A 7,666-nucleotide genomic window follows, 5' to 3' on the forward strand; every position below is an offset into this window, starting at 1 on the left:
TATGGAGGATTATGAGGATGCTTAAATGAAAATAATAAAAATAAATATAATTTTTATGGTAATGAGATTTAAATGTGCTACAAAATTTAGTAGTAAAGAATTTGCAGTGTTTTTCCCAGCTCAGGGTACCATAGATTTTTTTGCTTCATGTTCCTATATTTGTTGCCTCAAGTAATCTTCTTTTTTCACAATGTATTTGGACACACTATGGAAAATCAAATAAAGAAAATATATCCTGGCCGCATTGTGTGTTAGATGCTTGAAGGACATAAATAACCAAGGAATCTTTTCTATCTGTTCACTTGTTTAATCCTGTAGTCACAAAATAAAAGCTGTATTATATGTACAGTACTGTATTCTCTAACTTTCACCAAAAATGATTGTTCAATACTCTCTGGTAATGAGTTTAAGTACTCCTCAAGCCTAAAATCAATTTATTACCATTTAATTTATATTGTCGTTGTGTCTTGTGTGTGTCTTTAGCTGGAGAGAAGAAACACTGTTCCTGTTCGTAAAGAACTCAGAATTTCATAGGAAATTGTATATGCAATCAAGTCAAAAAACATTGTGATGTTCACAACGATAAGCGTAGCATAGAGAGAACAAAGAATAACTTTGCCTTTAGTAAGGTGTATTGCATGAGTTGCATATAAGCCTCCATCTGGAAAAAGATATTTAAACCATGTAATACCAATAAAGAATCATTATCCAAAAACTAAAAATATCTACTACATATTATTGAGGGGAATACAAATAAATCAACTTACAAGTGTAAAGTTATGATCATGTAAACCGCAGGAGAGAATATCTGAAATCCCAGTGAACATATGAATATGTGAACTTCACCAGTAATCAGGGAACTGCAAATTAAAACAAGGAAGGAGTATAATTTCTCACTTAACTGATTGGCAAAAACAACCAACCAACAACAAAAAAAAGTTGACAACAGAAATGTTGCTCTAGTAATACTAACCTTGGCAGTAACAAGAAGCAAAGTGATTTCCTATGCATTCCTGATGAATTTGAAAATTACTACACTAATTTGAGGAGCAATTTAGCAATACCACATTAATTTGAAGAATTGAATTGCCTACTCATTTATACAATGTATATACAAAAAGACAAGTATAAGGTATATTTGTAATAGCTATCAATCGTGAACGATATAAATGTCCATTAACAAGAGAAACTATATATACCTGTGTATATATTTCTATATTTATTTATGGAATGGGATAGTATTCCATAGTTAAGCTAAAAGAAATCAACATAGTATTTAGAGAAACGAATAGCATAAAAATAGAAACAATTTGATTCCATTTATATAAAGTATTAATATATGAAAAATAATAGCATATGTATTCTAACTGATCAGTATATACATATGAGAAACTATAAAGACATTCAGGGACATAATCTTCGCATTAGATTCCTAGGGATGCTGCAACAGTGTCACAAGTTGAGTGGCTTAAAATAACAGAAATTTATTCTCTCATAGAACTGATGGCTAGAACTCCGAAATCAACTTAGCAGGGCTGTGCTCCTTCTGAAAGCTCCAGGGAAGAATACTTCTTTACCTCTTCTATCTTCTTTTCATTGAAGGCGGTCCCTGGCATTTTTTGGCTTGTAGCTGCGTCACACCAATTTCTGCCTTGGCCATCACATGGTCATCTTGATTCTGTGTGTGTCTGTCTGCTTGTGTGTGTTTTTCTCTTTAAGAGGAGCCAGTCATTACATTTAGGGTCCACCCTAATCTCATTTTAACTTGATTACATCTCAAAGATTTTATTTCCGAAAAAGGTCTCATTCACTGGGAAAGGGGGCTTCTGCGTCTACTTGGAGGGGTCACAACTCCGTCCACAGCAACACATATATCTATAACCTCAGAATTCAGAAAAGAATTTAGAAAAGACAGGATGGTGGGATTGGATAGTACCAAGGTATTTCTAAAGTTTATTGTTAACTGAATGGTTGGCACTTATATAGTCATTTTATTTAGGGTGATCAAATAATTTATTGTCAAAACTAGGCCACTTCAGGGAGTGAACTGGATGTAGTTAACCATTACTCATAAATCATAGTCCTAAATCAGAATCATCCCAGGCAACCCAAAATGTGTGGACATCTCAGTATTTTTTTTATTTTTATATCCATAATGTTTCAAAGTAAGAAGATATTTTATTCAGATTAATTCACAACAGTGGGTCATGGCTTTTTCACAAATGAGAAAATGTTCAGATAGTGCACTTTGACACACACAGTGTGTTAATAAATATTTTTTGAATGAAAACTTTGAGTGAATACAGGTGAAAGACCACATGTAGCACAGAAGTGGGAATCGTGCTTTATTTTGCTTATCTACAGTAAGGCCATAATATATTCTTTCCATAAGCATAAGGAATAAGAACTTGCACATTATTTAGAAATTTAGTTATGTATTGTTTTAAAATGTTATGATGATGACTCTGAACCACAAGTATATCCCCATTTTAGTTATTGTTCTGTCTCCTTAAACATTCCTCCCATTGACTCTTATATTAAATGAAATCTCCCATGACAGGTCAAAAATTCTCCCAAACTCCAAAACTTCTCTATGGTTTAGTAATGAATTCGTTAAAGATAATGGAAATTCAAGTCTTATATTTATCCAGATACTTTAATCTCAGCAACATTTTATTCAGCCTACCCTGGTGGCATCATCTACATCTTTTTATATTCCCTGTCACCTTTTAGAAAGATCTTACTGAGTAAGCAGACAAGGCAATTCTAGATACTTCTAATTAACCAGAAGCAGTGCTTTCATGAGTGTGTGTTGGGGGAGGGGAGTTGGCAGGAAGGAGAAAAAGGATATGGGAATAATGTTTATGCAAATAATGCATAAACTCAAAATAATGTCTATTCGAAGGTGATACATTGACATGACTTATTAAGGCTGAATGAAACACTTTACATTAAGAAAATTGAAAGCAAGACCGTAAAACCTGTAGAGAAGGTGGTCAAAACATGGCACCTTTATATTCAGTTGTTACCTTCACCAACAGTGGGGAAAGTCCCGTACCCTTAACCTCACCGGGTCATTTGTGGAGTTTTCCTGTGATATTGGAACCTGGGTACAATTTGGCAAATATTTATTTATCCTTGACAGATGAGAAACAGATTTTTCACACATGAGCTGATACCATTGGGAAAGTCCTTCTCTCTCATCTGAATAACACAATGAAGGTAATTTACAATTGGTCATATTTTTAAATTGAAGAAATATTTTCTTAATGACTATTTCTATCTGAAAACGTGATATGCCTAGTTTGAGAAGGAAGCAGCTATAGTCATCTATTTATTATACTCACTCACCTTCAAGCACATGTGCACATGCCTTTTCAGATTTGCAGAGTGGTCATTTGAATATTACTCTCTGTTGCAGGCAAATAGTAAGGAAAAATGTCTCATTTTCTTCTCCCCTGCTCTATGATTGCTCGTTAGTAGTTTAACACTTATGTATTCACGTAAAAGAGGTGTCCCTGTTCTCAACTGAGAGAAATTACAAAAAAAAAAAATCAAACAAAAAAATCAAAATTATAGATTTTTGTTTGATTTTGCTAAGTGCATTTTTCTGCTAAAACCTTTTTCTATATTGAGAATTTCAAAAGCTAGTCAATCTAAACTTCTAAGGAAAACTGTTTATATGTCTAACTGAGCAATAAATGTAGAGGAGCATTATTCTAATCATGTTGACAAGTGAATTTGTAATCAATAAATTAATTCAATTCCGGATAACTAGCATAATAAGTATGGCTTTGCATAAGATAAAAACTCAAGGGAAAAATATGAAATACTAAGAGTACCGAGAATAACTAATTGGTATTACAATTTTCACTTTATTTTCAATAGCAATTTGTATTATTCAAGCATATCCACCAGCATTATCTCGGTTATGTTATTTTTACATAATTGTACCTCCAAATTTATGCCAAATCACAAAATTAAGTTCAAAGAAATTTTCTCTGAAATTAGAAATGTGACTTAGACATTCTCTATATGTATTATGAAGCTTTTTTATTGTTTTTCTTTTTTTGAGGTTTGTAAATACCTTAAAATAGGTCAAAATATATAAAAAATGTATGCAGTGAGTCTTCTTTTAGTACAAGGGAAATACCAGCATGTAAAAGTTTAGTCCATGATAATATCTTATATTTGAATAGAATTTTGACTAAACTAATAATAAGGCATCCGTATTTTTGTGGCAAATCTACTTCTGCATTGTTTATAAAGTGATCTGTGCCTGTCTATAGATCTACAAAGGCTGACGATGCTGCAGTTATGGACATTTTTGGTAAGATGGCCCTCTTGACTCTCATCTTTTTGTGGCCATGGAAACTCACAAGAAGATTATCACGAGGTTGACATAGCAGAAGACAGCATACTTTCTGGAATTCCTTGATTCATAATCTTTCTGTAGCTCTTTCCATTGTCAAGAGAATATTAAGAAAAAATTAGCAACTCTAACCAAGTTAGTAAAATAATTCTCTCACATGTTGCGGTGCACAGATCCCAATGTGATCTTCAATGTCCCATCTCCTGGTATCTACTCCCTTGTTTTATTTCATCCTCTGGGATGTGGACAAGACCACCTGCTTCTAGTAAATCCCTTGATTTGATTACATTATATGACAAAGAAAACAGGATATCACTCCTATGATTTCATTATGTTATAAATAAGACTCCATTACAGTGACTGTAGTGGAAGATTCTCCTTGCTGGCTTAATGAAGGGAGCAGTCATGTTGAGGAAGCTCATACAGCAAGGAAGTGCAGGTGGTCGCCAGGAACTCTGAGCAGCCTCTGGGACCTGAGGGTGGCCTCCAGCCAACAGCCAGTAAAATCCGAGGCCATAAATGAATTGTGCCAAAAACTTGAATAAGCTTGGAGACAGATTCTTCCCTAGCCAAGCCTACAGATGAGAACATAGGTCAGCTGCCACCTTGAGTGCAGCCTTGTGAGACTCTAAGCAGAGTGCCTATCAGAGCTGTGCTGGGACTCCTGAACCATCATGAAACAAAAATATGTGTGCTATTTTAAGCCAATAAGTTTGTGTTGTGATAATTATTTGTTCAGCAAGAGAATATCAATACACGTATTATATAATAATAAATACCTATATCCAAATTGAAGTATAATATACCAAAAGATATCCAGTAGTTAGATCCATTTGTATATGGGTAATTGTTTTCTTATCTTTCTTGATAATCACTGCCACAAATGGGTTTAATAAAAAAATTGATTTTTTTCAGCCATCTTAAACACACACACTTGACCAGGCCACAGAAATGTCAGGTCTGTAATATCCTGAGTCCAAATAGATCTTATAAAGGTGTTTGGTAAGAGAAAAAATGGTAGGGTGGGAAATGCCACATGTGTGGAGCAAATTTAGGAATAAGTATCAGGAATATAGCAAGTGGAAGGTTCAAAGCTGCTTCGAACTGCACTCCCCATCCCCCACTCAACCCAGGCCAAACTTATTAAATCAGAAAATTTTTCTGCCCAATGTTCTGGAACTTCAAACCTCATGGACCAGAATCCATTTTTTAACAATCTAAATATATCCATGTGGGTAAGAGTACACTCATTTTTTTTTAATAACTTACCAAAAAAGCATTTTGGACTCCCAGTTATGCAAATCAACCTACATAAAAATATACATTTTTAAAACATAAGATTATTAATTTGGGTATGACATACTGAGATATTTATTCAAAGGTATATTTTACAAATGCTAGTCTACTGAAGATCAATATATTTTAAATGTGTTCATCTCAGAAACAGACTGTGAAATAAACATGGACTGCCTATCAAAAACAACATGTGTTTCCTGTCAAACTAGGCTATCGATTAGGCGGTATCTAAACTTTCAGCTTCTATACATGCCACAGATCTGCTAAAAGTATACTATATGATTGGAAAGTGCTATAGAAAACAAATAGCCTTTGACAAACAGTGCACTTATAATACAGCTGACCTCTGTTAATCAGACAATAGACTAGAATAGCAGTTTTCTGGTGTAGTTTGGACTGCAATTTTTGAAGGAAGAAGAAACAAGTGAAAAGTGTGAAACTGATGCCACCTAATTTTTTCTCATTGAAGGTATTTCTGCCATATGTTCTGTGCTCAGTATCCACATGGATTGACCATTGCTATTTCTGTGTCTTTATCCAGCTCACTGGGCCATACCAGAGCAAATGCATATACTTGGGACTCTCATCCAAGCATTCAATTTTAATACATTGATCCAATGTTTTTGGTCTATGAGTGGATGTTGTACAACAGCCTTTCTCTTGGCCAACTGCCTCTTTTCTTTTATAAAAAATTTCTGTGAACATTTTTCTTTTGTAAATTTTCTTTTGTAAAGAAATTTGCTGAGTAAATTTTGTTGAATAAATTTAAATTTCCTTAAGTAAATGAAATATGTGGTGAACATATATTTGAATTTCTCAGAATCCTAAAATATCTTGATGATAGGTAGACTAAAACAAGATTTTTAAATGAAATAAATCCATTTATTTTATTTCTAAATAAAATCATGTATTTTATTTTAATGAAATATATTAATAAATGTCCTCAATGTCATTATTTAAATATAAAATAAAGGAATATTTAGAAAAACCTGAACAGAAGAGAACAGTAATTTAAATGAGCAATTACTATGGATTATCATTATAAAATAAATAAACGTATGAAGTTATCTGCATTAAGGATAGATAGGCAGTAGAGCCTCACTTTGTGCTAGCCATATCATGTCTATAATAGAGTAAAACACTGTAAGAATTCAAACTGTAATAAAATGTCATTAGGACTCCAGTCATCCACCTAGCCCAAATCTCTGGGGTCCAAGATAATGCTCTTATTTTGAGGGAATATTGAGAAAGACACAGATATGAGAAAGCAAGGCCTGGAAATTTGCTCTTCTTGGGAATCTCATCTTGAATGTTCACAAGACAGTGAGACAGTCCCAGAGTCCCTGGAGTTATATTTTGTTATTTATTTATTGGCTGCGTCGGGTCTTTGCTGCTGCGCGCTGGCTTTCTCTAGTTGCAGAGAGTGGGAGCTACTCTTCATTTTGGTGTGCTTGCTTCTCATTGCAGTGGTTTCTCTTGTTGTGTAGCACGGGCTCTAGGCAAGTGGGCTTCAGTAGTTGTGGCACATGGTCTCAGTAGTTGTGGCTTGCAGGCTCTAGAGCACAGGCTCAGCAGTTACAGTGCACGTGCTTAGTTGGTCCGTGGCATGTGGGATCTTCCCGGACCAGGGCTCTAACCCGTGTCCCTTGCACTGGTCGGTGGATTCTTAATCACTGTGCCAACAGGGAAGCCCCCCTGGAGGTATACTTTTAAAACAATATACAGATCTTATTGTCTCAGTGCAATCTCCTTCAAACCATGAAATTGGCCTGAAATGACAGTACATTTCTTGGGTTCATCTTGGAAGCTTCAACTAGCCACAGGAACCAGAAACATTTGTATCACCCAGAAGACCCTGTGGAACACTTGAGCTGCCTGGGTTCTCTCTAGCTATGTGTTTAATCTCAGAAAGTTACAACCGAAAATTTTAAAGAATCAAATTTTTGTTCTCACTAATTTAAATGGGGCCCAATATATTAAGAAAGTTGAGGAGTGAGA

This window comes from Globicephala melas, chromosome 3 (genome assembly GCF_963455315.2).
Source record: "Globicephala melas chromosome 3, mGloMel1.2, whole genome shotgun sequence".
In the NCBI taxonomy this organism is placed as follows: Eukaryota; Metazoa; Chordata; class Mammalia; order Artiodactyla; family Delphinidae; genus Globicephala; species Globicephala melas.